The sequence below is a fragment of the Cydia amplana genome, chromosome 8, assembly GCF_948474715.1.
Source record: "Cydia amplana chromosome 8, ilCydAmpl1.1, whole genome shotgun sequence".
Classification (NCBI taxonomy): domain Eukaryota; kingdom Metazoa; phylum Arthropoda; class Insecta; order Lepidoptera; family Tortricidae; genus Cydia; species Cydia amplana.
In genome coordinates this window covers 15,959,180-15,980,845 of record NC_086076.1, presented here as the reverse complement: position 1 = coordinate 15,980,845, position 21,666 = coordinate 15,959,180, and the positions used below count along the sequence as shown (strand labels likewise).

General features: G+C 39.5%; 1 protein-coding gene and 1 long non-coding RNA gene across 9 annotated transcripts in view; one reads left to right on the top strand and one right to left on the bottom strand.

Annotated features, from left to right (window-relative positions):
* LOC134650357 (uncharacterized) overlaps window positions 1–21,666 on the bottom strand; it is a 483,167-nt gene that overhangs the window by 71,007 nt on the left and 390,494 nt on the right. The gene's annotated exons all lie outside the window — the stretch shown is intronic.
* LOC134650195 (polypyrimidine tract-binding protein 2) overlaps window positions 1–21,666 on the top strand; it is a 669,692-nt gene that overhangs the window by 398,801 nt on the left and 249,225 nt on the right. The window contains exon 1 of one of the 8 annotated variants that reach the window (XM_063505123.1): window positions 1,369–1,399. The exons of the other annotated variants lie outside the window; for them this stretch is intronic. The gene's annotated coding sequence lies outside the window, so the exon portion shown is untranslated. Of the gene's footprint in view, window positions 1–1,368; window positions 1,400–21,666 lie in introns of those variants that run through there. 8 annotated transcript variants of the gene reach the window in all.

Genomic DNA, 21,666 nt, shown 5'->3' with positions numbered 1-21,666 from the left:
ACTCCAATCCGATTTTAGCGTTGCTAAAATAGAGTCCCAGCAATGCTTTGAGCTGAGTACTGCAATTTCTCTGTGCGAAGTGCGTTTGAAAACGCGAGCCCCGTGGGTATAACCAATGCTTGCCGCGGACGCCTTAAAACAACCAGTATATTTCGACACAACAACTACCTACATGTTATATGTAGGATCTGTTTTTATATCCCATTTCGATTGGCCAATGTAGGTCCTTGAATGCTTCTGTACCATTTTATTTACTAAGATGACAGATCGACGGAAAAAATTTGGGTTAACCGGACGCCTTAAAACAACCAGTATATTTCGACACAACAACTACCTACATGTTATATGTAGGATCTATTTTTATATCCCATTTCGATTAGCCAATGTATTAAGTCCTTGAATGCTTCTGTACCATTTTATTTACTAAAATGACAGATCCGCGGAAAAAAATTGGGTTAACAAGCTGTCATGTCCGGATCTGTGATATAAAAACAAGGTTTAATCAAATTTCCTCTGCCTTCTAAAGCTCAGAGTCAACTTTGGCAACCGAATCTTAAAAAAGTTGCGTCGGCATTCTCACGAGTCGCTGCCATATTTCTTTTTAACTCGTCAAGCTAGGCACATTAGAATTAGTCCGCTTTCCTCAGCATGTTTTCGCACAAAGGGAAACTAAATGGCAAATATTTTATACTTAAGTTCAGAGCGTTGACTCACTTTGGGTTGGTGAGGAATTTAAGCACACGACCTAGATGCTGGACGCTCTGTCCAGCTTCCAAGTCTTTGAAGCTCAGTTTCATGTGTTCAAGTCTCTAATCCACTTGTACTGGTTTGACAGAGATGAATGGATGGAAAGCGATGAGAATATTAGGGAATGCAGTCGTTGTATGGACTACTCGGGGATTACCCCCTAGTTGGCCGATTAAGCGGCGCGCCGTGGTTTCCCGACGCCTGTATTTGGTTTGTTTTCGAACGCGTACGTGTATTTGGGATATTATCGGTTGGCAGAATTAATTTGATTTTGATTTAGTTTGAACATACCATGCGGTTTCGAATCTAATAATAATATGATTTTCAAACTGAAAGGATTAAAATGCATGCACTTTGTGTACTGCATTTTTTTGTACGAGTAAGTAAGCATGAGATATTCAAACTTCTACAGTTTCACATTAACGGGCTGTAGGAAAGGTTTCTAGTTATTTTACATACTGTAGAAATATGTATCTTGTGTTTCCTATAGTTAAAGCCATGAAAAGATATGCTTGATTTTGATACAGATAGAGTTTACCCTGTAATATAATTATGTAATTATTCAATTTAATGCTAAATGCTATTTTAATTTTTTTACAGGTACGTGCGAGTTGTTAGAGAAAATACACGTAAATAAACGTTCGCTCTTTGCGTAAGTAGTGGATTTAATTTTGTTTTTATCCATTATTTGGTTGACCCCTTTCCTAACTTATGTATTTCGTTTTCTTTTTTTTTTGCATTGCTGTGAGTCAGAAATGCACTAAATAGTAAAATAGCCGATTAAATTCTATATTATCGGTATTGGGATAAAATACATTTATAGTTGGGAACTTGTGAACGTATTCGTGGTTTCAATTGCAGTTATCCGGTTTCTGGTTCCGGAACACTATATTGTCAATTTTATTTTTATATTCTATACATATTCACATATTACGTCGTTGTTTGTCGCCAGTATATATGTCAAGGTTTTTAGAGACAGTCAAATAAAATCCAATCCAAAAAAAAAGACAGTCAAATGGTACAATGACGACTCCAGATCGGTCCTAACAAAAGCTGTCAAAAAGTGACATCCGCTTGTATTACAAGTTACAAGCTTTTGAGAAAGGCCCCAGAGAGTCGGTTAGCATTTAGGTGATATTTAGAATTGTGATCGCAGTATCGTTACTGTTGCGAAGTTCCTGCTGCAACTTGTTGTCAATCTTGATAAAATTAGTGACGAATTGAACTTTCTTATGGCGACAGCAATGCAACAGCTTCATCAGAGCAACTTAAAATTAGGGTAACATTCCATTTCTGACCGCAGCTGCACTACTGGTACTGAACGCGTCGGTGTTACTGTCACTTTCCATAGTAAAATGAACAGTAGTGCAGCTGCGGTTGGAAATGGACTGTCACCTTAAGATTGACGTTCGGTTGTCAACTGCAGCTACATTACAGGTTACAGTCCATTTCCAACCGCAGCTGCACTACTGTCAATTTTACTATGGAAATTGACAGAAACAGCGGCGCGTTCAGTACCAGTAGTGCAGCTGCGGTCAGAAATGGAATGTTACCCTCATAGTCGCGGCAGTAATGCGGCGGCTAACGTCACTCATTTTATCAAGGAATTTGACAGATACAGCGGCGGAAATAGTAATGCAGTTGCAATTGACATTCGAACGTCACCTTTATCACACAATAGGGTATTTTCCTGTACTTAAAATAAATTATTTCACACCATCCATGAAATAAAGCACCAGATAATTATTAGAAAAACATAGATAACAGTTATTTTTAAGCACAAGTCTTATTTAATAAAACGGATAGAAATATAAAAAAAGTAGGTGAGTTCACCGTGACGTCACAATGTAATGTTTCATATAAATGCCATATTAGCAAATCGTTTTGACAGTTCTAAAAAAGAAACTGATTTGACTAGTAGGAAAATACCCTATTTTGACAATGATACCGCCCGCGTCAGCGATACAGCAAGGATCTCAACATTTATATACGCAAGTAGGCTACATGACTAATTTTCATTTATGGTATCAATCGATCGGGTTTGTTTTTAGGATCAAATGTCTATATGGGACCCATTGCATTAAAGCAACACAAAAGTCAGAAATTTTAGTCAAAGTCCGACAGTCGCACTTCACTCGCGAAACGCCCCTCACAATTTGACAAGTGAACGTGACGTCAAGGTCACTGAGATCCCATCTTGAAGTATGGACAAAATTAACAAAATAAGAAAATTGCGTTTTTGTCCGTGAAATATTGCGTTTATGTATAGTTGCTAATATACAATATTTTTTTTAGATTCAATGTAAGGAATCGAATGGTACTTCCTATTATTATCGTTTTTGGAAGATAAAAAAAAAACTTAAATTTTGTAACTTTCAGGTCCTGTATTTTTGTATCATTTCCGTATTTTTTTTAAATATCTACATATGGTTTAAATTAAATGAAGACTCCAGATTAGCCGGTAAATGTTTAAGATTGAACGATGTCGGTACTTAACAACCGAGTTAGAATATTGTCAGGCAGTGTTACATTAGGGCACTGTCTCCGCGATTATACGAGCAGCGAGCGGGTTGAGCAAACAGAAAAGCTTTCAGCGAGTCCTTTACGGCCGCGGGTCGATACCTGACGATTCGGGGTTTTTGCTCGGTTTACATTTATATTTAATGGCGAGGTTATAAGTGTGGTTAATAAATATATTTAAAAATATATAATAATTAATGTATTTATAGATTACATTATGTTGAAAGAAATATAACAAAATAATGAATATATGTTTATTTACTTATATATTTTATATAACTTATTACTAATGTAGAATATCGTTTTTTGAAATTTGTACTTACTAATACTTTATTTAATTGCATGCGTCCATCACAAAACAATGATGTTCCGGACCTTTGGGAGGTAGAATTTATTCTTAATTTACATAATACCATGCATCAAGTACTGGTCTTTAATCTGCGCCAAATATAAAAAAAGTGTAAAATAGAATAATTATGTAAATACTCAAGTTATCATCAATTTTATGTTGAATAATGGCGCTAATGTAAACCCTACCTATACCATACTTAATTATATAAAAAAAACAAGATTTCACGGAAAATATGACTATCACACAGGTTATATAAGGTTTAAATTATCAATGATCATTCTAAATTAAAGTCTGTAATATTAAATTAAACAGTATATTTTACTTTATAATATGTTAATAGTGATAAAACAATTTAAAACTAACCGACCATTTCAAGCAACTACTGTTTAAAATAATTAGAACTGTCCATCTTAAGACAGTTTCCTCATAAATAAACGCGCAAATTCTGCACTTCCGACGTAAATAATGACCCCAGTCACAGCTGTAGAACTATAAACTGAACGTCATATATTCTCGTCAGACGATACATTAACATTACGTTATTTACATTCAAAATGTAATCCTCCCGAGTCCCGAACCAAAACTAACGACGGCTCGTAGTTTTATTCCCTGTGTAAAATATCGCCTCCGTCCCCAGGTGCCGGTTCAACTGCGCAAGTTTCACTAATGTGTGGCTTAAATGATGACAGTGTTGGGGAGACTTAACATACCGCCGAGCGAGACGGCGAATATGAACATCTCAATCATACATCAAAGCGAGACGGGGCGAATATGAACATCTCCATCATATATCAAATCATCAGTTTATAAAACGATGCCTCTTATCATGCATTCTAGGAATTGGGCTATACAGGCCTTTTGCATTTGCTCGTGGCCTTTTTTAGTTTTATTTCGCTGTTAAAATATCCCAGCTTCAAGGTGCCTGTTCGAAATTCACAAGTTCCACTAATGCAGTGGTTCCTAACCTTTTCAGTCCGGTACCCCTATGACTAACTAGGGAACCTGTTTTTACCCCTCCTCCCAATAGTAATAAAAAATTTAAACGTGTACGTTTGTTGTATTGTTATATTTGGTTAGCTTATTACCCCCGTAAAAAACCAGTTTTACCCCCACGGGGGTAATTACCCCCAGGTTAGGAACCACTGCACTAATTTTTAAATTAATACTGTGCTGGAACACGACTTACCGCATCTAGCTTAAAGATGGGGTGAATAGAAATGGCCATAGAATTTACTTTTAAATTATGCTGCTATCGAAAATATGGCAAAAAAATTCCTTCAAAGTTATACATTTTATGCTGAAATAAAAAAAAAATTAGACAATTTAATGAATTACGTATATTAACCAATTATTTTTAAGCAATATTTAAATCAACACAACAACAATATCAAAGCCAAGGAGATATAAAAGTAAATCTCTGATAAAACAAACTGTTAAATCCGAGCTCTACACTTTTATAATCGCCAAATAACACTTCATTTCTTTATTTTGTGGGTAAATCTCAGAAATTGCTTTAAATTTGCTTTGCTAAGCGCATTTGTTTTGAGTGTTAATTATTCACTATAATATAGCTTTGTTTTTAATACCTATATGTATAGGTTAAGTAAGGAAACGGATGTTGTTTTGTTGCAGTATAATACCAGTATAATTGAGAAAATTGATAGGATTTGTGCTGTGCCAATGGAAACCAATAGTGAGAAAACAATCCATACATTTAATGCTGAGATAGTACATAATGAAGATTAAACTACGATTTAAGAGAACGAGCAACTACCTTGCAATATCATCGAAAAGACAACGCCACGCAACGATGGTATAGATAAAATACATTTTGGCATAGACGTGAACACGTGCCCAAACGCTTGTATTTGCCAAGTGACTTATCGATTACTCATCTACATACAGATTTCTTAGAGAAAAATCCTTCCTTAAAATGTTCTTATGATAAATATCGAAACGTTCTGCAAGATTTAAATATTTCGTTCGTAAACTTGGGTCACAAGGATTGTGAAGAATGCGAGGAATTTAATTTGCACGATAAAACCCGGTTGTCTCTACGCCCTTATATTAGTGACATAGTAGAAGTGGAAGTTAGCAAGGGCAGTTTTGACATTACCTACAGAACTAGTTTCGATGATGAATCCATTAAGGCTAATATAGTAGGCGCAAAATTTTTGAAGTTAGACAAACTGCCACCTCCAACTAAAAAAACAGTCCCAGCGGCAGTTCATCACACGAAAAAGAAAAATATTTTAAAATCGCTGTCTGCTTTAATCCCTGCTAATAGGATGTCTTTTTGGCGGGGACTGCCAACATTTGACTAACTTTTTTTCATAGAAAGCAAAATAATTTTTGAAGTTTTTTTTTGCACTTTGCTGCTATACATAATAAAATTGTTAAAAAATAACAGATTTTTTTATTTATTACCAACCATCAAGGTATTTATATCGAATAATATATATATATTATTTGTATGGAGCGTTCTATGGCTAAATTAAGGCTAAAAGCAGTATCTCAATGTTTAAGTTGCTCTTTTTTAAACAAAATAGCGACATCTCACAAAACACGTATAATAGTAAATTTAATGAAAAATCTGAATATGTGAATAATATCTATGGACAATGTTATGTATATATACGTTTAAACATCTTTGAAAATGATTGTTTTTGAAGGTGAAAATGATTAATTTACAAAAAGTTGATTTTCTCAAAACTTACTCAGATTGAGATACCGCCTTTCGGCTTAGCAGGGCAACTACTACTACTATACATACTTTCGTACTATTTCGAAGGCGATAACATTTTATGAAACTTTTTAGGATATATAAGTTTGCAGTCTTGATTTTCAGGCGAGCCAAATTCGTTCGTATATTGAATAAAACTATTATATGTTCTTAAAAATGCAATGAATATACACATACATTTTTCTTGCTTTAACAAAACAAATACTCTTTGTTAAAAAACTGTTTGTATCGTCAATTTCAACGTCATTAGCTTGCCAATACACAATTGTAAACACAACACAACACAACGCGTTTTAAAGTAGCTTTGCGTAAAGATTTCCACGTTCCATTAGTTAGAGCTGTACAAATCCACCATTCCCATACGCCACACGGCCACCCGTAAATTACGCTGGTAGGTTGGCAACACTGTTTAAATACGGCGCCTAAATTTGTACCCTTAAGTAGGGGGTAATAGAGGAAGTTTGTGCGCCTTATGTAATCGAGACGGGGGTTGGCACTGTACAAACTAAGTTTTTATCTGTTAACTTGGAGTGGGGATGGATTTATTGACAACACCGTATTCCTTTGTGGTTTGGTAGCGTGCTGATTTAAGTAGAGCGAATCGACTAGACAAATTTTTAATATTCTAACAGTAATTTTTCGGCTTGTTAATTCTGTAATATGTTGTAGTTGCGTTTTTATCAATTTAAAAAGTTTTTCAAGGAAATAACACAACAGGACTTTGTGGTTACCACCAGTTTGGCACTGACTTAAACGCTATCGAGACGTACTCGCATATTAGTGCGAGCGAGATGTAAAAAAAGGAAATTACGTAGACGTGAGCGTATATGTAATTTTGACACTGTCAGTGAACCATGGTACGGGTACTTATTTCAGTTTTAGAATTAACGTTAACATAAGTGCCCACCACAGTCATTTTTTAGATGTTTCAAAAATGAATCGCCCAGTTTGCCAAAAACACCTGCACAAAATAATACAATTGAAACGTTCACCGATGCTCCCTTATTTTGAAAATGTTACGTATCAGTAGCAAAGAGGCGTATAACCTCCAATCCATATATTGGAATACGAGTAATGAAAGTGCGGTGGCCCGGGCCATTAATTGTCACAGGTGGCGATTACCGCTGTGACGCCACTATTCCTACTCGATCGTGTTTTTCTGATACTATTTTTTAATATTCATTGCGTTCTGTCGATGGTTTAATGGCGTTTATTTGTGCATTTGTTTTTATGGATAAATTTAAAATGCCTAGCCATAAAAGTTTTTCACTTGTTCGTTATTAATGTGATGCTGTTTTTAGCTACACGGCTTACAGGCGCCACGGATTCCAACTTTTGCGAAGTACACACACACACACACACACAGACACAATAGACAAATTGTGTGTACAATTTGTCTGTTTCAACACTCAGAAAAATATATAAGCGTCGTGTTGCATCCAAACATATTACAAGCCATTTTTACAGGACTACAAACTAAATCATCTTGTTAGTCCGCGAAATTTTACCAAGGCTGCTTAAAATATGCGAAAAAGATACCTGCAAGTGACACACATACGTATTTAAACGTTTATTTATAACTGTCCCTATTAAAACAATGATTAACTATACATTTTTTAAACTACATTTTTATTCATAGCCAATGTCATATAAATAGAATGAAAATATTGAAAACACTATCCAAATTAATCCACAGGGATGCGCGAAAAGTAACGCCAGAAAGTTTGTATTTCATAAAACGTTCCGCCGATAAGATGGATTTTACTCCAGTGATTTAAAGCTTGGTACCAGGGATGTCACGGATGCCGATTTTTTGACATCCGCGGATGCGGATGCGGATTTTTAAAGGCTCACATCCGCGGATGCGAATGCGGATGCGGATGTCAAGATTGGTGCATAAAAAACGTCAAATATTACATTTTAGTAATTTTTATTTCAAAAAACCGGCCAAGTGCGAGTCGGACTCGCGTTCCAAGGGTTCCGTACATTAAGTCCCACTCACGCTTGACTGCTCATTTCTAATAGGTTTTTTTGGCTATGACTAAATTACTTAGCAGTCTAGCACTTAAGCCGATGCTAAGACGTTCCTGTACCGACCTGTTCCACATCCGCATCCGCAAACTCCGCATCGATTTTGTGCGGATGCGGATGCAGATGCGGATGTTGAAAATAATGCGGAAGTTCCGCGGTTGCGGATGCGGATGCGGATATTCGCAACATCCCTGCTTGGTACCACGCAAGCTGCATCTGTTTTATTTATCAACCGGAACACTCAAGGCTAGTAAATACTAAATGTACTTAACCTGTATTAGGTTTCAGTTCAAGTTCAGGTATCTCAGATCACAATCTTTAGATTACTTATGTTAAAAATATTGGAATAATTGTGGATATTCTACATATTTCAATTTGATGATATATCAATTTTATGCGAATGGAAAATAAAGTGGATATTAAAGATAAAACAATCTGAATATTTATTAATGATATGCCCTTTCAGCTCGCCAAGTTTTGGCACAATTAACTGCAGTCAGTCTGAAATAGATATTGACGGCCAATTTGGCCTCTTCTCACCATATAAATAAAGATGCGTTCCGATTTTGGCCACTTTGCACACCAATACCATACAACTATAAACGTATTTACCCAAAATAACTTAATATGTAAAACACGTAGTCCATGCGTTTAACAACCTGTTTAGCCTTATCGCTAATCAGTAGCGTGTTATCAGTTCAGTAGAGGCTTACAGCGTTGATAACACCCGATAAAAATCACCCAAAATGATTGCTAGGTATCGATTTTTTTTTTGTCTCACATTAATAACCCCCCTAATGTCACGATGAAATACCATTAGCGGTTAAAACCACAATGTGGTGCGTCTTCAAACCAAAATAACTCCGATAAAAAATCGCGTGATCCTTTTTTTATGTTTGTCTACTTAATGGCTTGTATTGTGTTGTAATCGTGTTGTTTAATCATAATAGAGTAGACGTCTTCGTTCTACTTAACTTGTGGTTTATTTGAATAAGGAATGTATTGTGGTAAAAATACGTATAGTATATATTGACTTACCCATTTGGTTAATAATTTATATGTATTTGTAAGTCGTTTCGGCTGTCTGTTTTACCTACATATTCTGTGACTATGAAAAAATATGAAATAAATAAAAGCAAGAATAATTATTGATTATAGTGTTTAACTTTTTACTGACGGCTCTCATAAAATTGTGACACGGGCTGATAATGCACTGGCAGGCTGTTATCATGTCACCAACAACAAAACCAAGACATAGTAATTCAGCGGCCCGAACTATTCGAAAGGCTGGTTCTGTTTTAACAATTTGATGTGGTTTTAATCTCATTTAATACGACCTTGACTCGTATCATCATTGATCTCATGCGCACCAGTAAGTCTTTTTCTTTTTGCACTTATCCTACGTTATATGGAGTCGGCACGACATGTTTTTTTCTTTCATTCTCCTGTATCTTTCACCTCAGCACTCGCTCCTTTCTTTCTCAAAATATATCCTCTTTCACACAGTCCATCCATCGTTTTCGAAGTTCGCAAATTTCGATCATCTTTCTCTGTCACTCTTGTTACGCCTTCATTAGAGTAAAAGAGAAATATCCCCGCAATTTGCGAATTTCGGTTTTCCCGGTGGGCCCCCTGATTGCATTTCATCAGCACCATTCAGCGTGAGCCGCTAACGCTGAATGGTGCTGACGGTCAAGGTCGTGTCAAAATAAAATGAGCATGATATCAAATTGTTTAAACAGAATCGATTCTTCTTTGCGAAAGGGTTCCGCACGCTTGCAACTTACTTATCGGCACCGGCCAATTGTTTGCTAAGGTAATAGACAGCGCCGGACCGCACAGTATACGATCGTTTTACAACCGCTAAATGACTATTAAATTTCATATAAGTAATAAATGCAATTTCAGGGACAGGTAAATATCATCGGTTAGATCGTTATCGTCGTGAAATACTGATTGTACATTTTTCTTTTAGACTTTTTAACCCCCGACACAAAAAAAGGGTGTGCAAGATAGCACAACCTTTTTGTATAAATTTACCTTTTTTATTATGTTTATGGTTTTGATACTTTTTTGTCTATTTTTATTTGTCAGAATACATTTTGTTTTCTCCGAACCAGTGCCTATTAATATAAAGTCGTTAATAAAATTGGTTCTTCAACCGGATATCTCAATGATAACTCGCTCCAAAAGTGCAATGAGTGAGACGGTTCATAAGGGAGACGGTGAGGCCGTCGGGAGGGACATTGCTCCGCTCGCGCAGGAAGGCGCGGGCCCTGCCCTTCACGAACCGAGGCCGACACCTTCCCGCGTGGCGAGCGGCGCCTCGTCGCGCTCCTCTGCCACCATTGTCGCGCGCCAGCTGCAGGCGAGGGCGCAACATGCGCGCCGTGTGGCTGAAATAGAAAAGCAGGCCGCTGAGCGCGAACGTAAAGTTGCTGATCTCGAACTGGAAGCCAGTCTCGCCGCCATAGAGGCGGGCCCAAGCCGACGTGGAAGCCATGGCACGCGCAGTCGTGCAAGCGTACAGGAATGGTTAAATAATACGATTCCTAATACCACTGAGCAACATTTATTAAGTGCCAACCCACCTTTCAGGTCCGACGATATTGCGGCCCAGCGCGAGCCACTGGGACCGAGAGAGCCGCACGGCGCGAGTGCCGCGGCATATGAAAACTCTCCTGAGCAAAATCGCCCTGAAGACGGAGGAGTGACTCGCTTAGTAAATTCGCTCGATAAGTTAATTAACAAAGTAAATCAAACAAAGACGGAGCTGCCGACCTTCGACGGCAAGTCATATTTGGATTGGTTAGCTTTAAAAAGAGTTTACGAAAATAAAGCAAATAGTTTCTCGCCTACTGAAAATTTAGCTAGGTTATCGCGCGCCCTACGTGGGACCGCGCGCGAGGCCGTAGCGGGCCTGCTGGCAGCAGCCCGCGACCCCGCCGCGGTGGTGGCCGCGCTCGACGCGCGCTTCGGCCGTCCCGAGCTTGTCGTCATGCATGAAGTGACGGCGGTGCGTGCCCTACCTAAGGTAAGCTACGACGGTAAGGACCTAGTGATTTTCGCAAGTCGTATTCGTAACTGCGTAGAGGTAATCCGCATGTTAAATAAGCCCGACCATTTACGCTCCCCTGAGCTGTTCCAAGCACTGTGGAGCAAGCTGCCTGCGCTGCTGCGTCCGCGGTGGTTGGATTATGCTCATTCGCGCAATGGTAGCGCTTCAAAAATTGAAATGTTTGCCGATTTCCTCTCGCACGAAGTCGACCTGCAATGCCGATTTGGAGGCGCGGTTGACTACACACCGGCTCTAACTTCCCGGCCGATTGGTGGTAGGGACAGAGTTAACATTATCGCTGAAAATAATCATTCGTCTGATAGCATTTCAACATCATTAAATAGTAATGATTCTAGCAATAATTGTTCATTATGTAAACAAAACCATGACTTATTTGATTGTGACAAGTTCGTCAAACTGTCAATAAATGATAGGTGGCAATTTATCAAAAAGAATAAAATATGTCATAGGTGTTTGAAAAAAGGTTTCCATAAAAACAAAACTTCATGTATGAAAAAAGTATGTAGCGTAGAAGGTTGCGAATTGCGTCATCATAAGTTGTTGCACGGGTCTAAATTTGAACGCGTCGTTACTGCGCACGTCGACGCGGAGGACAACGACGGCGCCGCCGACGACGACTCCGACGACGACGACGAGCAAGTGCCATCGACGTCTGGCGTGATCGCGCCCGCGGCCCCCAGCCTACCCGAAGCGTCCGTTGCAGCTCCACTGCCTGACGACTCGGAACACGATATTCTGACGCATGCGACCTCTTCATCGCCCGAACTGCCTTCCGTACGGCCGTTGTTAAAAGTAGTTGCCGTCACCGTGTCCGGACCCTCTGGTAGCGTTGACACATTCGCGTTATTGGACGATGGGTCCTCAGGAACGTATATTGATTCCAAAATTTCTTCTCGAATTGGAGTGAAGACCTGCGATAGGCTAATTCACGTAGATTGCGTACTTGGCTTGAGCAAGGACGTTAAAGTACAGTATGTCAATTTTAATATACAGGGTCGTCATTCAACCGAAGTTCACTCTATTACAAAGGCTAGATCGATTAACGGTTTAGATGCTGCGCGGCAGTGTGCGCATCAAGATAGTGTGCGCAAATACCTTTACTTAGCTGACATAGCCGGTCAATTTTGCTACGGGGACATAAAGCCCATGCTGATTATAGGACTTGACAATTGGCATTTGTCATTTGCTACAGACGTGCGCAAAGGAACCAAGACACAACCTGCAGCTATTTTAACAGCTCTTGGCTGGGTTTTGTTTGGTTGCGGTTGCAGCAAGACTAAACGAGTTGACGTTGTCAACCATATCACAGTAAGCAAGCCTGACTCCGATAGCGATCGTTTTACTCTAGAACAGCTTATTAGGGAGCAATTTAAGATCGATTCAATTGGTATATCGAAAAAAGAGGCCCGCAATGCTGACGATGAGCGTGCCATACAAGTACTAGAGAGCACGGCTCACCGTCTGCCAGTTGGCCGTTTTGAAGTAGGATTACTATGGAAGGCTGATAATCTGGATATTCCTGACAGTTACAAGTTAGCACTGTCCAGATTCCTCAGCTTAGAAAAGAAAATGAGTAAAGATCCTCGCTATGCTGAACGTTATCGTCGCAATATTCATGACATGTTAACCAAAGAATACGCTGAACAATGTTCTTCCAGCCCTGCTTCTGGACGTCCTGTTTGGTACCTTCCTCATTTTGGCGTGATTAACCCAAATAAACCCAATAAGTTGCGAACGGTACACGACGCAGCTGCGAAATCTTACGGCGTGTCATTAAACTCTTTGTTATTGACTGGCCCTGATCTTTTGCAACCTTTGTTAGGTATTCTAATGCGTTTTCGTGAGGGTGCCGTCGCTTTAAACGCTGACATTCGTGAAATGTTTCCGCAGATCAAAATTATTGAAAAAGATAGAGACGCGCAAAGATTTCTGTGGCGAGATACCCCTGGTGATCTGATTAAAACGTATCGCATGTCATCCATGATTTTCGGCGCCGCGTCGAGCCCATTTACAGCCATACACATAAAAAACAAAAATGCTTTAGAATGGCAGGAAACTTACCCTGACGCGGCTCGAGTAATCATCGACGACCATTACATGGACGATTGCATCACTAGCTTAGACGACGTCGGCAAAGCTGCCAAGCTGGCAGCTGATATTTACACCGTACATGCTCACGCTGGTTTCGAGATGCGCGGCTGGACGTCGAATAATCCTAGTGCGCTTTCGTTGTTACCTAAAGAATCTTTGCTCGAGGTGCCTCACTCTACTAATGTTGACGTAGAATTAGGTCGCCTGGCTACGCCCGTTCGCACGCTAGGTCTTATCTGGCAACCCGCTAACGACCTGATTGGTTTTAATACTGGCATTAGGAATGATACCGTGTTGCCAGAGAAGCTAACAAAGCGAGAGGTTCTAGTGCACGTAATGAGAATTTATGATCCGCTTGGAATCCTTGCACCAATCGTCGTTCGTGGTCGTATTATGTTTCAAGACGCTTGGCGCAAGGGTTTGAACTGGGACCAAGAGCTCTCTCAACGTGACAGCGCCGCGTGGAAGTTATGGTTTCAAGACCTGATCTCCACTTCCAGTTTACAGATACCACGCCGCTATAACTTGAGCGGTCTCGAGGTAGTAGAGTGCGAATTACATGTGTTTTCGGATGCTAGTGAGTCCGCCTTTGCTGCTGTGGCCTATTGGCGCTTTCTATATGTGAATGGTGATGTAAGGCTCTCCCTTATCTGCAGTAAAGTCCGCGTGTCTCCAATTAGACCTGTCTCTATTCCTCGTTTAGAACTTCAGGGTGCTCTAATGGCCGCGCGCCTTGCCACATCGATATGCGAAGCTCATCGACTGAAGCCAATGAGACGCGTTTTCTGGTGCGACTCAATGACTGCACTGGGTTGGCTTCGTAGTGATGCGCGCACCCTTAAACCCTTTGTATCTCATAGAGTTGGCGAGATACTGGAGCTTACCAACATCAGCGAGTGGCATTGGATACCGAGCGACCTAAACGTAGCCGATGATGCTACACGTGCCAAACGTTTTGTGCTCTCTCCAGAATCTCGCTGGATCTCTGGGCCTACCTTTCTCCTTTCCTCGGACTGGCCCGCTGAACCGCAAATTGATGTCAGCGGATTGGGCCGCGAAGAGTATAAAAACATCATTCATCTTATCACCGAGACTGATCTGCCCGCACCAATCTCTGCGGATCCAAGTCGATTCAGCTCATGGCTGAGAATGGTGCGAGCAACGGCAAAGGCGCATCAATTCATATCATTATTGCGAATGCGTAGTATGAGCAGACGAGGCGTAAACTTCGACCTTCCTCGTCTTGAAGGACTCTTATGTACCTTCCACCCAACTTGCACATCCTCTCCTGGTACCTCTAATCCCCCTAATATCCCACCAAGAATAACCGCGACTGATTTACGTCTAGCCGAGTGCCATATTTTGCGGCAAAGCCAACTGGATTCCTTCAAAGAGGATATTTTGCGGATAAAGAACCGAGACCCGTTGCCACGAAGCAGCCGCCTTTTCAAACTGTCCCCCTTCATAGATGACAAAGATCAACTTCGAATGTGCAGTCGTATAGTTGCAGCAACAGGCGTCCATGACGAAGTTAAACGACCGCTGATTTTAGACGGAAAACATCCAGCAGTACGCCTCCTAATAGCCAGATATCATCAAAAAGCTGGCCATGCTAACAAAGAAAAGGTTTTGAACGAGCTACACCAAAGATTTTGGATTTTAGGCCTTAGAAATGCTGTCCGTGTAGTGGCCCATGCCTGCCAGTTTTGCAAACTTCACCGTGCCAGAACGTTTCAACCACCGATGGGAGATCTACCGGAGTCTCGCTTGGCTCATCATCAGAGGCCGTTCTCTTTCGTCGGCCTGGACTACTTTGGACCCATACTTGTTTCGGTCGGTCGAAGAAGGGAGAAGCGCTACGTTGCCCTATTTACGTGCCTCGTCATCCGCGCCGTACATCTTGAAGTGGTACACAGTTTATCGACGGATGCGGCCATAATGTGTCTACGCCGTTTTATTTCTCGTCGAGGAACACCACAAGAGATCTGGTCAGACCACGGAACAGCCTTTGTTGGGGCAAACAGGGAGTTACGAGCTCTTTACGGCGACTCTGTTGAAGATTTTGCCGCCAACGAATCTATCAATTGGCGTTTCATTCCTCCCGCAGCACCTTTTATGGGTGGAGCGTGGGAGCGGTTAGTTCGCAGCGTTAAAGAAGCTTTAAAAGTGACCCTTAGAGAACAGGCTCCTTCAGACGAAGTTTTAAGAACACTGTTGGCGGAGGCTGAAGCCCTAGTGAACACAAGACCACTAACCCATGTGTCACTCGATGCCGACGCTGATGAGGCTCTAACACCGGCCCATTTTATACTTACATCTCCATCTGGGCGCCCATTTCCCGCTACCCTCACCGAGGCCGATCTTCTTAGTCGAAACCAGTGGCGCAGAGCAGTCAGGCTAGCTGACCATTTCTGGCAGCGCTGGGTCAAGGAATACCTGCCCTGCTTGTCACCACGTGTAAGAGGAGGGTCACCGCCTAATGTTGCAGTGGGTGATGTTGTGATCATTTGTAATTGCAACCTTCCTAGAGGCTCGTGGCCCAAGGGTCGCGTGACCGCCGTATACCCCGGCAGAGACGGGATCGTTAGAGTGGCGGATGTTGCTACCGCCGCTGGAATCTTACGTCGACCCCTAAAGAAGCTCGCGAAAGTCCTTGTCTCTACTTAAAAAAAGGGGAGAATGTGCAAGATAGCACAACCTTTTTGTATAAATTTACCTTTTTTATTATGTTTATGGTTTTGATACTTTTTTGTCTATTTTTATTTGTCAGAATACATTTTGTTTTCTCCGAACCAGTGCCTATTAATATAAAGTCGTTAATAAGGGTGTTATAGATACTCGTATGTTTGACGCCAATGTCTGACTGTCTGTAACTCTCCAAGGGAGGGGCCGATTTTGATGCGGTTTTTTTACGTGAAAGTGGGTTTTCTTGCGAAACTACTGCCTTCGAAATCGATGCAGCAGTTTGAAGAGTGTCAGCTCTTTTTCAAAATGATGTAAGGCATTTTTGACATGAAATGGATATTATTGCAAATTTAAAAATAATGATTCACACATTGCAGCATTTTTTGTTTTATTTTATTTAAAATACTACATAACATGTAAACAAACATAAAAAAAGTTTCGTCAGCAGCAAAAACGCGTCACCATAACCCGTCGTAATATGCAACTAGACAAAGATGCGAAAATAACAAATCCATATAGAGCTCTTTTTACGAGCACATCGAACGGAGAGCACCTGTCTGTGCTGTTGTCAACGGCTACATTGTGTTTTAAACAATTTTATACCGCATATCCCCTTCGCCTTATTGGAATAAAGTTTTATAGCCAAGATAACAAAACTACAACGTTTGCAATGCCAATAAGTCATTAGATACGAGTATAAATAAAGTGAATTATGTATATTTGTTGGGTACGTTAGGTATACGAATGAGCATGACATCGAATTGAATTATTTCTTCTTGTGTATTTTGTTGAAAATTCGTTACACTTGTGTTGCCCCTTATGTTTCACATTGTTAGTATGTAGTATTTATCCAACAGTGGATAACTTTCCACAGATATGATGATATTCGATATTCGATTGTTAAATTTAACGAAACTGTTTCAGGTAGACCAAATTATCCTTTTAGTTATTTAACTGAAAGTGCTCCCTTCTTCCGTAGTAAGCTTGACTGTATGTATATAAAACCAAGCAGCAGTAATTTATTATCATTATGATGAGGTTATATTCATTAACTGTGCTGCTTTTGGTAATCTAAAATGTGACTTGGCCGCTGAAATATTCACTTTAACTACAGCAAAAAAAAAAGTAGGTATGAAGTGTGAATTAAATTGGAAAATCTCGCACCATTGGACCCCGCATATGCTTCCAATTAAGTTCACACTGTAAACAATTAATTGGTACAATCATTTGCACTCGGCTGAGGCACTTGGTTGCTGCTAATTGTGTGAACGCACGCAGGATCATGGTACGAATACCTGCCGCTTATTCATTGAATGCGCAAGCGCGGCTGAGTCGAGCTTCTCAGTAACAACACTGAAATAAACGTTTGCAAGACTGTAACAAAATATTTTAACTAACTGTAACACAGACTAAGGTCGGTTTGTAACAACAAAATCAGGATATTCCTCAAAATTTAATTCTTTTTCAGTTATTGCGGCTATTTTTTTCAGTGAAGTCGTTTTTGTGGAAAGTGGTCGTAATCTACACTGGCGATAAATGACGATGAGGTCGAGGATGAAAAGAGTACGATAGTCTAAATGCTTATTATTTTGGTTTGCTCGTGCTTTTAAAAGTCGATAAGCGATGGAATTATGTACATCCCACCCATTAACTACGCTGTTTCATTATTTCAAATAAATGTAGGCGATGCGGTATGCGATTAAGTAATTTCCTTATAATTGTGAACTGATGCGAAAAGTTAAAATCAATAGAATACATAATGACATAATAAATAATTACTATTACACGTACTAGTTTATCCTTCAAGTTATATTTTATGAATCCTTTGCTATATTTATAATTGTTAGGAATATGGCTATTGCTACTTATTGGCTACTTTATTAAAGTGTTGTTTTTCTTTTTATTATGCTTAAAAAAATTAACTTCTTTAGTAATTTGTATAATATATTATATTTAAGACAAGACAAATAATTGAATTTAAACTGTTGTGAGACTATACTAATATTGGAATCCGCCGTGGCCGTGTATCGCGTACTACGGCGCGTCGCGCGCGCAGCGTTCGGTACAACATCCTTTAGAGTTCTGATTTTTAACGATCTCGTTAATAAGGAGATAACATTACATCTAAAGAATAGAGTTTTAATTTTATAAACTACGTCCTGTTTCGGACGTTAGCCGCGTAAGGTGAAGACGCCGGTTCGATTCCAGCCTCGGACTTTGTCACTTTTTCTTTAGTATATGGCATCAATTTCAGTTTACAATTTATATGATTGTGACTACTTAAAAACACACATCATCAACAAATATTCAAATTAAATAATTGGATTTGTTCCCTAAGTAAATAGTTGATTCCTAGTTTCAGCAAAATTGTTCCATAATAATATCAGTTCCCAGTGGCTCCAATATGAGTCGGAATTGTATGGATTTGAGAGGTCCTGGGAAATGAGGGGTTAATTGGAAGCAAAGGCTCTCAAAGTTATGACAGTCACGGCTATCAACTTGTTGAAATTCAAATATCCGCTTCTTAATCAGCGGTAGGTAAACAATATTTTCTCCTTTTATGTTTCTAAAGTTGTGTTCCGGCGCGTCGGTATCCGGCTAAGGTTTCTTTGCCAAATTAATTGGTTGTGCCAAAGATCAAAATGGTGTACTCTAGGATTTGTGTTAATCAAGATCGGCCTCCTTGCCAAACATTTGGCAGCTTAAGTTCGCGTCGATCCCCTATTACAATGAAGAGTGACTTCTGTCAATCGACTTATATCATCATTTTGCACTCACACCGCAGATTCTCGTAGCAATCAATCGATACTTACCCTTAAGCTAAGGCCGTAAAGTTTAATTCTCTAATCGGCATCTTGTTAGTTGTCACCTTATTCGGTATATCTGAAGTTTATCTGTTATAGGAATTAGCGATCTTTGCTGAAATTGCTGATTAAATCTATGTGGTTCTCGTAATAGTGTTTAGAAACGATTAAAGTTTTGAAGTTTGCTTTGGCTTGACCTAATTTGGGTTTATCTGGTCTTAGTTCTATAGAACCAATTTGTGTGAGATTGTGACAAATTTTGTGTTATCTTAAAGCTTAAAGCAATAGTATTTCTCTTAAGAAGCTTCTCAAAGAGGGTATCAAAGATTCCAACGTTTATTTAAATGGATAAGTACATTAATTGTGTTGCCGTTCTGTTTGCACTTGCAGCGGAGACGTCTCAGTTCGGCAAATATTTCCTCTAGAAACAATAGTGGCTCTTGCCTGACGGCGACTTGTTTTCTTGGGAACATTGCACTTTGACAGTTTTTCATTGACTGTGTATTTCAATGTAAGAGAACATTGCTAACATTTAACGCTCTTGTGTTGGCAATTCTCCTCAAGAGTAATGAAAATGAGTCATTTTGTGTGGACATTTCTAACATGATTTAAATACAAACGAAATTGTTTTTTTAAATATAAGATCCACTTTGGTTGATAACTTTATAAAAAAAAATCTGGACAATTTAACTAAGACAGACTTTACAAGTCATTATAAAATAAATACCATAGCAAGTTCAGTAAAGGACCCAATTTTACCAATATATATATTTTCATATTGCCTTCGATCGTTACGTAACACCAATCGTAAAAATAACCTAACAAAACAACACGTGCCACAAAATCGGAACCCATGACGTACGATGTTTGCCAAAGGAAATCCCTTTCCCTAAAGGATTATTCAATGTTTATCCACGAAATCCCTAACTCAGCCGCATTAGGTTCGCAAATTGGCGAAATTACCTCATCGCCGCAACTTGGTTGAAAATTCACCAGGAATGTTCATAACCTCACGAAATGTGTCTGAAAGTTTTTCACGCACTAATTTACTGCGGGATCGCGCTACAGTTGTGGGACCGATTACGCGACCAGTCGGACGACCGTTTAAGCGACCAGTCGGCGAATCGATTCCACGACCACGTCGCAGGCTTTGTCGGGTTATTCCGGATATTGAAGCACGTAATCTGGATGCAGAATGTCTCCACTCGCAATTTATCCAACGATAAATGGCCCGACCATTATTCCAACCCTTAACCTTTCAACTTATTAATATCTACATAATTTATTGTAAATTGCATTCTAGAGTGATCTCGTGCGAGAATAAAGGCCTCCGGGTTAAAAATATAACAACAGCTCTTTATACGATGAGTTTATAGTTACACTTCTTAATTAAAAAAAAAACTATCGATTAGTCATTTTATGCAAAATTAAGGTCTAATTCAACGTTATTGAAACATGATAACACGGTAGGTAGGCGTCGCTATCTCATACTGGCTATATTAGTAATTCTATATATAGCCAACTTCCTAGAAATACAATTAGGACAAAATCACGTATCGACAACTCCTGATATTACAAAACTAACACCGTCCTTGATTTAAAAATACACCTGAAACTCACCTGCAAGCATTCAAAGGTGGTTACCATCGCACAAATCCATATTCTGTTTAAAAACTAACTTTCAAAAATAAACTTACTCTCGCCTCGTGATTTAGTGCGATAGCTATCGGCGAGTGAAACATACCAGTCGGGCTTTAACACTGCGAGACCGCTATACTCAGACACATTTTTGAGATTTTCCACTGCTGGATGCTGCAACTCATTTATTGCATTGCGCTTCGCTATGGCTTTATGAGATTATTCTTCATATGAACTTTCCGTCTTGAAGTTTAGTAACCTAAAGTACCTATACGACGTCGCACCGGTGTAAGATTTTTGCTTAAAAACGGCTCGGATGTTTTATTTTTGCGTTACCTTGCGAGCACTCTGACAATTAAATACGTACAGCCAGTTTAAAGTATTTTTTACGAGTATCAGATAAGTATGTAAAAAAATATCACTAAATGACCTAAATTATGCAGCAGCAGCGTGAGGATTAACAACCACATATCATATTAATATTATTTAAAATACAATGCTGTGTTGTCACGACTATAACGCTGGTATAAAATATACTTCCTCATAATATTCTCATTATTTGAAATTGCCTTCCATTATTGGTTTCTAATTTCAGTTCAAAGTCCTTATTCCATTACTTTAGTGAAATTAGGTCGAAATCGTCATGATAATTGAGCATCTCTGCACATGCTCAAACCAGCGTGTAATCGTATGAGTAACGTAGTTAGGTTAGGTATCTGTGCAATTTCTAACTCGGACCCTCTTCACTTACCAGATCGTTATATGGAGACGCGCGCGAGAACGCAACTCATGCTAGACCGCCTGGTGAAGATTGTACACGTAGGTATCATCAGCCGTAAAAGTCCATGGCAACTTTATCAATGAATACATTCATAATTTGCAGCAATTTTGCAGCTCACTGTACGTTATTAAAAACTAGACTTAAGAATTTTAATACCACCCAATGGTCCAATCAAATGTTCAATGCGTATTAAGT